Below are 9,680 nucleotides of genomic sequence, written 5' to 3'. Positions count from 1 at the left end.
TTGTTTTTATGCAAATGAAATTGGGGACTTGACCTTGAGGTTTCTGTCATTGGTTGTTAGTCACTAATGTCTTGTAGGATAATTCTCTGGGAACAATTCAAGTCATCCTTTATCCCTGGACAACTGGTGGTATTAACAATACCGAAGCATCGGAGAAGTTGCCAAAACCGGTGGCTCGATTGCACTTGACAATTTGTCTTTAGCCTCTAATCTGTTCAATGATGATGAAAAATCAAGTAATTCTGTGTCATGTTCTAACGTTTCTTTCTCAAGATCTTTTAACTTTCAGATGGAAGTAAACAGGCTGTTGGAACCCATTTTTCAAACTCACGGATGTCTTTTCCTTCCTTACAAAGCACCGTTTCCTCCACTTCCTTTTTTATTCAATCTCATCCATCTTTTCTTGCTTGTATGTGTGTACTCGTGCTAACATTCCCATGTGAACAAAGTGTGAAAATCAAATCTGGACGGTTTGGCTTAACATGCTCAGCGCATAGCCCATCAACAGAAGCAAAAGTTAGTGATACTACGTGAAAGATGCTGCCATATTTTCACCCTTGTGAAAAGCTTTTCTCACATATTCCAACGGTTTCTACTGCCAAAAACCTTCTTGGCTGGCTTGGGCTTTGATGGTGCTCACACACACACACACACACATTTAGGTAGATATTTGATAATGTTGTTAGTTATCATACTATCTAGCAGAAAAACGCAGGTCCAAGCTTCAGAAACTTACTCTTGACACCGTAAATGTGCTTACCATGGATCGTTTTATTAGGCAACACTTTGAATTGAATTGCCTAATTTTGTCAGCCTTAAAATAGTGTATTGTAAGCGATTGATTTTTGACATTCTTGAAAAACTGTTTGCACATCACAATGACACCATTAGCAACTCCACGAGCCACTTTTCCCACCTGAGAAACTATTGTATGAATTGGTTCATCAAGAGAATTGAAGAAAAACTTTCATGGGAAAAACACTCATCTGACAAAAAAACTGCTACTTTTTTAATGAAAAGATAGTTCAAACATTTTCCGACCTTATGAAGCACCTTTTCACTTTATAAAAGCAAAAAAAGACAGTCTGCAAACATGCAGTAGATCACAATCACAAAATCATGGTTCTGCCACTAAATGAAAAGATGCACCAGCTGTAACAACGGCCCCCCGCTTGTATGCACGTCACATTGAGTTGGGACGTTGCAGGTTCAAAACCCAATGGTATAGTTGTATAACTGGTAGGGGTCGTGGCACTCATAATGTGCCTTTTTTCAGCTTTAAATTATGATCCACGCCGCAGAGGCATGCTAAGATTAGTGTCCTGCCAAGTGATCATATGCTCATTGTTTTACCTGTTGGTTGATGGCAAGACCCGTTTAATGCCCTCATCAATGCAAAAATAGCTGGCAATTGTATGCACCCTTGAATTGCCCATGGCCCATGCTTTAGTGTTGTAAGAAAAAACAGGTAGACCTTTGTCAATTGGCTCTAAAGGGTTCCAAGAGCAGTATAGAAAGACTAAGGTTCACCATGGCCATAAGCAGCTTTAACAGGCAGGTGCTACTGCTCACAAAGTCAGTTCTTCCCACAAACTCACAGACCCACGATCTAATTTACACAAAACACCATAACAAATTAAAACAAGCGAGAAACACCGAAAGTCAGACTAAATCACTGCAAACCAAAGGTCACCACCATTTTTCCTGTCGCATAAAAACAGATAACCATATCTAAATATGTGGGTATGTGTAGGGGTGGCAAAATCTGACCCGACCCGCCAACCCGCTTCTTAGCCGGGTTAGGGTTTGGCTTAAACGGGTTTGTGTCGTAAATGGATCGACCCGCCTAACCTGTTTATTAAACGGGTCGTGTTCGTGTTAGGGGTATGCCAACCCGTTTGACCCGTTTAATAAACGGGTTCGCAGGCAGGTCAACCCGTTTACACGAACCCGTCAACCCGCAATCCGTTTATATTTAAAATGGTTCTTTGGGATGATTAAATTCGCAACCCGTTTGTAATTCAAACTGATAATCGTGTCGACCCGTTTTTAAATATACACGACTCTTTTAAATATTTAAAACCCGCCCTGCAGAGGTGAAAAGACTTGAGAGCAATAGCATTAAATGTGAGAGAGAGAAAGAGGTGGAAAGTTAATGAGCGGAGCCCCACTACAGAGGTGACAAGACTTGAGAGAAATAGCATTAAATGTTCTCATATGAAAAAAGCATTAATTTTTTTAACATCAAATCAAGCTAAAAGTATAACTCTTTTTAATTTCTTCTTACTTAAAATAATCCCCCTTTCTTATTTCCTGCTTGCAACATCTTTTAACGAAGAGATATAATCGTGTCATGTTGACCCGACCCGTTTATTAAACGTGTTAACCGTGTCGTGTCGGGTTACCCGTTTAATAAATGGGTTGTGTTCGTGTTTGCCACATCCGACCCGTTTAATAAACGGGGCATGTTCGTGTTGAGGTATTCTGACCCGCCGACCCGACCCGATTGCCACCCCTAGGTATATGTGATATATGTGTTAAATTGTATTACGAAACCTTGTAATCCTATATATTTTACATGTATAAAGGATAATACATACATACATATATATATATATGTGTGTGTGTATTATCCATTTATATATATATATATATATATATATATATAATATATTTCCTTTTTTTAGTCATAGGGGTAGTTTAGTCATTTCCACTATTTTATGCACATTCACTTTATGAATGTGATTGTAATTATTTTTATTCTTTCTTTTCTTCTATTTTTTATTTTCTTTTTAATTAGTACCTAAAAGGTACCTTGGGGGGCCCACTCAAATAGACGTTGGGCCCCTCCAACGGTCACATTTGTGACCGTTCGAGGTGCTCCAATGCCTATGAGTGGAGCCCCTCTAAGGCTCCTTTAGTGTTCTTATAAATAGGGGTTCTCCCCTTTGTATTTCTTAAGGCTTTGAGTCAAAGCACATGTGTTCTTCAATAAAGCTTTTATTCTTTTATGCCTTCGTGCATTTGTGAGATTTAGTGAGTTGTGCTTGTGTGCACGTGCTTGTCATCAAGAATATTAAGGTCTTGATAATAGTATCTTGTTGAAGATACTTTCACATGGTATCAGAGCTCGATTAGAGAAAGAAAATTTGTGTGGATTCTCCCTCTTTTTGGTGCATCAAAAAGCGTGCTCTCAAATTTTTGAAGATTAGAGTGGATCCTCTTGTTTATCTAATATTTTAGAAGACTCCTCTATCAAGAAAGATCTAAAAATCCTTTATGGTATGTATTCTTTTTCATCATCTCTCCTCTCTAATGGGTGAAAAAGACTCATTTCTCTCTCGGCTTCAAATTCAATAGGTTCAACTATCATGTTTGGGTCAAAAACATGGAGGCTCATATCAAAGGTAAAGGGCTTTAGGGCTATGTCCAAGGCTCGATTTCTGAACCAGAGCCAAAGATAACTTTGATGGAAGAAGGAAAAATAAAAATCCTTGAAGGCGAAAAAACAGCCAAGGCTCTTAATGACTACACAAAAAAAACATGAAGAATGGGAGATAGGAAATTTTAAAATCCTTTTATAGATTTTTTCATCCATAGAAACAAGAATTAACGCCAATATTATCAAGTTTAAGAAGGTTTCTCAAGCATGGGAATACCTTGAGAAGATGTACACCTCTAGAGACTTGTCCCATAAGTATTACCTCCAAAAGAGGGCGCTAACTCTTTATCAAGGAGAAATGACAATAAGAGAGTATTTTGCCAAACTCTCTTCTATTTGGGATGAGTTTGCTATGCTCGAATCCAAGTGGAGTGGATAAACCATAGTGCTTCGTCATAAACAATTGGAAGAAGATAGGTTTTTGAATTTTTTGAATGGGCTTAGGCCTGAATTCGAACAAATCTGGTCTTCTCTTTTATCTGCCTTCACTTCCCCCTCTCTTGAATATGTAATTACTAAACTAAGTGGGGAAGAAACTTGTATGGGTATAAGCAAAAACAACCCAAGTGTTCTTGCTACACCTTCCAACAACGAAGAAAATGAGGGTGCTAATGTTGTCTCAAGACCGGGGAGTAACTTAAGGACCTACAAGCCTCCTCATTTCAGGAATCAAAACTCAAATGGTCAAGGAGGGAAGAAGGATTATAGCAAGCTTTTGTGCCACTTTTGTAAGGAACCGGGACACATCAAGCCTATTTGTCCAAAGTGGAAAAAGTTACTAGCCATGGATACCACATCCCAACCTCAAAAGGAAGAGTGTTCATCATCTTCAAATGAAGCTCTCTCGTTGCAACAAATCGAGGATGCACTTCAACCTCTTCTAAAAGGGGGTATTTTCAGAGCCACCATGTCAAACTCTTCTCCTTCCGGTAAGACCTCTTGGCTTTTTTATTCAGGTGTTTCTTTTCACATGACCCCAAGTTTTAGTTCTTTTTCCGAATATTCTAAAAATATCTCTCCTTCATTTGTTTCAACCGCGGATGGAACATCCCTTGAAGTTAAAGGAATAGGAAATTTTGAAAATCAAAAGTTTTTTATTAGATTTATACCCAAATTAAACTTAAATTTACTTTCTGTTTCTCAACTCTCGGATTATGGGTGTGATATAAAGTTTTCATCTAACAAATGTTGGATACAGGATCGTCAGTCCAGAAGATTGATTGGGGAAATCTCTAGGAAGGGCAATCTATACTATGTCGATACCCTTCAAATCCCAAAACACCCATTTTGTAATGTTGTCCAACAAAAAGATATTAATGTGTGGCACAAGAGACTTGGACACCCAAATATTGTAAAAATTTTCCATTTACCTTTTGTTAAAAGTCTATGTAAAAGTGATTTCACTTGTAACGAATGTATACTTGAGAAAATAAAAAAAATGCCTTTTTGTCAAATATCTATGTTTACAACAAGACCCTTTGAAATTGTCCATTCGGATGTATGGGGACCGACACCCGTTTTATCAAAAGGAGGGTTTGCATATTATGTCATTTTTGTTGACAACTTCACGAGATATTGTTGGATTTATTTTCTTAAACACAAATATGAAGTTTTCTTGACCTTTAAAATCTATCATATGATGATTAAAAATCAATTTAATGGAAATCTAAAAATTTTTAGAACTGATTCTGGTAGAGAATACCTTTCAAGTGAATTCAAAAATTATCTTGAAAGTCATGGTATTCTTCACCAAAGATCATGTCCAAAAACTCCACAACGAAATGGATTAGCCGAAAGGAAGCATAGACATATAATAGAGACAACTCAAACTTTACTTGTTTCTCAAAACATCCCAAAAGATTTTTGGATTGAGGCATCTTTAGCATCTGTCTACTTGATAAATCGACTACCTTCTAAAAATTCGAACAATATCTCGCCTTTTGAAAAATTATATACCAAAGAACCCGACTATAGTCAGTTGAGAATTTTCGGTTGTAAATGTTCACCTAAAGCTATTGCCTGCGCTTTTCTCGGATATTTCGAAACCCAAAAAAGGTTTCGTCGTTATGATATTAAGAATGATAAGCTATGTCTCCAGAAATGTGAGTTTTCTGGAAAATGTTAACGGTTTTAAAAAGATTGAAACCTTTGAAGAAAATATGGATTACTCCTTTTTATTTGAAATGTTAGCACATGATGATGATAGTGATGACGATGTCATTCATAATGAAGTCATTGATAAATAAGATGGTTCATCCCATCCCCCTATCTCCCAACATAGTAATGAAGAAGCATTGAGAGATCCCATAACATATACCCATAAAGATAGAAACAGTTTTAGGAGTGCAATTGAAAAATACAGTGAACCTAGTAGTTTCAATTCAATAAATGCTGAAAACCTACGTAGGGCTGAGAGAAGCAGAAAGATGCCTTCTAGGTTTATTTGATATGATTCCTTTACCCTTAAACATAGAGCATGTCTTAGTGTCATTCATTCTTATATAGAACCCAGAAACTTCAAAGAAGCCAGAAAGAATCATGAATGGTTGAAAGCAATGGAATTTGAGCTTTCAGCTCTCAACAGGGCTAAGACTTGCGAGTTCCAAGATAATTCTAAGGGTAAGAAAGCAATAAGATGTAGATGGGTTTTTAAGGTTAAAACTAAGAGCGATGGATCTCTTGAGAGATATAAGGCTCGATTAGTAGCAAAGAGATATAGTCAAGAATACAAGATTGACTATGAAGAAACTTTTGTCCCTGTGGCCCGAATGGGCATTGTTCGATGTTTCATCACTGTTGCCTCAATCAACAAATAAAACATCTATCAAATGGATGTTAAAAATGCTTTCTTAAATGGTGATCTAAATGAAGAGGTATATATGGAGGCTCTACCAGGAATGGAGACTCCCGAAGGAAAAGTATTTCATCTTCGGAAAGCACTTTATGGTTTAAAACAAGTCCCCAAGGATTGGTATGATAGATTTAACTTCGTAATGTTAGAAAATGGTTTTTCATCATGTTTCACTAACACTGCCTTATTTGTTAGAAAGACTAATGCTTGGATTGTCATTCTACTCTTATATGTGGATGATATGCTTATAACCGGAAGTGATTCTAAAAGGGTTAAAAGCATAAAAATAATTTTGAAGGATAAATTTGAAATGTCTGATTTGAGATTTCTAACTTATTTTTTGGGTATTGAAGTTGCTTACTCTCATAGAGGGTATTTTTTATCCCAAACTAAGCTTGCCTCTGAGATTATTGACAGGTCAGGTATTATAGATGAGAAGGTTTGTAAAACTCCTGCTATAGTAAGAGTCAAAATGAAGATTGATGATGGTATTCCTCTCTCAGATCCCACCCCCTACAGACAGCTTATGGGATCATTAATGTATCTGAGTATTATTAGACCAAATATCTCTCATGCAGTTCATACTGTAAGTCAGTTTCAACATGCACTAACATTTGTCCAGATGAGTGTCATCTTACGGGTCGTAAGATACATAAAGGGCACACTAAATAAGGGAGTATTCATGTTCGCTTCTTCCAAATTAAAGTTAATTTCTTATACTGACTCTGATTGGGGAGGTGACCCAAATAACCATCACTCCACCACTGGTTTTTATGCATTTTTAGGAAACTCGTTGATCTTATGAAGATGTAAAAAGCAGCAAAAAATATCTATATCCTCAACAAAAGTTGAATATCGTGTCATGACAACTACTATCATGAAAATTGTAAGGATTCATCAGCTATTAGAATACATGGGGATCACAATAGAAGGGTCCACCAAGTTATGATGTGATAATAAGAGTGCAATATATATTGTCAAAAATCATACTTTTCATGAGCAGACTAAACACATTTAGATGAACTGTCACTATGTTCGAGAAGTGTATCTAAAAGGAGTTATAGATCTTTCTTATATAACTTCAGAATATCAGTTGGCAGATTTATTCACCAAAGCTTTGTGTGCTCCGCGGTTCAATTTCCTCCTTGGCAAACTTTTGGTCATCCTACCCTAAGTTTGAGAGGGGGTGTTAAATTGTATTATAAAAACTTGTAATCCTATATATTTTACATATATAAAGGATAATACATATATATATATATATATATATATATATGTGTGTGTATTATCCATTTATATATATAAAATATATATTTCCTCTTTTTAGTCATAGGGGTAGTTTAGTCATTTTTACTATTTTACGCACAATCACTTTATGAATGTGATTGCAATTATTTTTATTTTTTATTTTCTTTTTAATTAGTACCTAAAAGGTACCTTGGGGGGGGGCACTCAAATAGACGTTGGGCCCCTCCAACGGTCACATTTGTCATCGTTGGAGGGGCTCCAACGTCTATATGTGACCGTTGGAGGGGCTCCAACGTCTATGAGTGGAGCCCCTCCAAGGCTCCTTTAGTGTTGTTATAAATAGGGGTTCTCCCCTTTGTGTTTCTTAAGGCTTTGAGTCAAAGCCCATGTGTTCTTCAATAAAGCTTTTATTCTTTTATGCCTTCATGGATTTATGAGATTTAGTGAGTTGTGCTTTTGAGCACAAGTGTTCTAAGCGTGCTTATTGTGCATGCGCTTGTCATCAAGAATATTAAGGTCTTGATAATAATATCTCGTTGAAGATACTTTCACATTATGAAGGGAAAATAAGAAAAGAATCTGAGACTTTATGAGTTGTTGAATCAGGGCAAGCCATAAATAGCTCTAAGGTTCTTTTTTTTTCTTATAATATGTTTTGGGCTAATCCACCTGCATAATTATATTGGGTGAATAGTGACTAATGAATGACGAGGGATTGGAGTGGCCTGACTCTTCTTGGCCCTCATTCAAGTTGAGAGTTGCCTAGGTCCCTGCAATTCTAGGTGACAGAACCAAAAGGCTACAAGTGACCATTCTAAATTATTGGTTTTGACACATTAAGGGTTGTGAGATTGGCTCTGCAAGTTCTCACACTCAGGTTCTAATTAAACATGCATGATAAATCTGCAGGTTGACAAAAATAGCAATGGAGCTTTGAGGTTAACATGGTCCTTGAAGCCTTGGTGAGCACTTGGCTTCTTGTGGGCATCACTCCTCGCAATTTAAGCTTGTACCATCTTCACCTACATACAAATAATCCCCCTTCCGCATAGAGCTGCATTCACCTTTGAGCCGGTTAACTTGGGTGTTTGCATCTTGAGTTCCTTCTCTCTTTGTTTGATTTGTTATTGTAGGGTTTCACCATCTTATGACTTCTTACTCTTTGATTTTTTATTTTTCTTTAATTAGGGCTTTGATTTTTATTTGATTTTTTTATTTTTTATTTGATCTTCTTAGGGGTTTTCTTTGATTTTCATTGATTAAACTTTTTTCTTTGATTTTTATTAATTAGGGGTTTTTTCTTTGATTGGAGTTTTTTTCTTTGGTTTTCTTTGATTATGGCTTTGCTTTTTTCTTTGGTTTATTTATGATTTATTTGCTTGCATTTCAGGGTTTTATGATTTATTTATGGTTTTTCATTTTTTATATAAAAAATATGAATTCTTGTTTTTTTTTCAAATTATCCAAAATTTAAACATTTTTTGTACTTAGTTCCAGTTTGAGATCCATATTTGGGGCTAAAATCCATAACTTTTTGATAAACTTTCATAATTAGATCATATATAACATCGATTAAAGCATTTATATATTAATAAAATATCAATTCTTATTTTTTCTCAAATTACCCAAATTTTAATTTTTTTTGTTTTTAGATCCAAATCGAGATCTATATCCGAAGTTAAAATCTATAATAAACATGTTAAAACACTCATGTGGTTGGGCAAATCGAGTGGTACCGTCCAAACAAATGTTATACATCTATTATTCATATATGTTCAAGTTGTCTGTGCAGCATAAAAACCAAACCAGTCAAAACTAACGTTGGACGTAGTACAGTTGTTACAAAAGAGACAACATGGGTTTTGTCTATTATGCCCGGTTGTTTTATCTAATCTTGGTAACCATCATTGTTAGATTTGGAAATCCTCTTAGGAATTCAAGAGTTATCTATCCTAAATCCCCACAAAAGAAAAACCATAAGAAAAATCCTCTCCATCATACTCATAACCAGAGTTACCAGAAGCTTCTTAGGTAGGTGGGAAGCTTGCTTCCCAAAAACTCACTTCTGAAACGCGATATTCCTCGCTTTCGAAACTTCATGGGAAGCTTGATTCCCCCACGCTTCTTCTATGCTTCTCA

The sequence above is a fragment of the Nuphar pumila genome, chromosome 16 (assembly GCF_984573655.1).
Source record: "Nuphar pumila chromosome 16, dmNupPumi1.hap1.1, whole genome shotgun sequence".
Taxonomy (NCBI): Eukaryota; Viridiplantae; Streptophyta; class Magnoliopsida; order Nymphaeales; family Nymphaeaceae; genus Nuphar; species Nuphar pumila.
The sequence above is the reverse complement of the archived record's forward strand: the minus strand, read 5'-3'. Positions refer to the sequence as shown.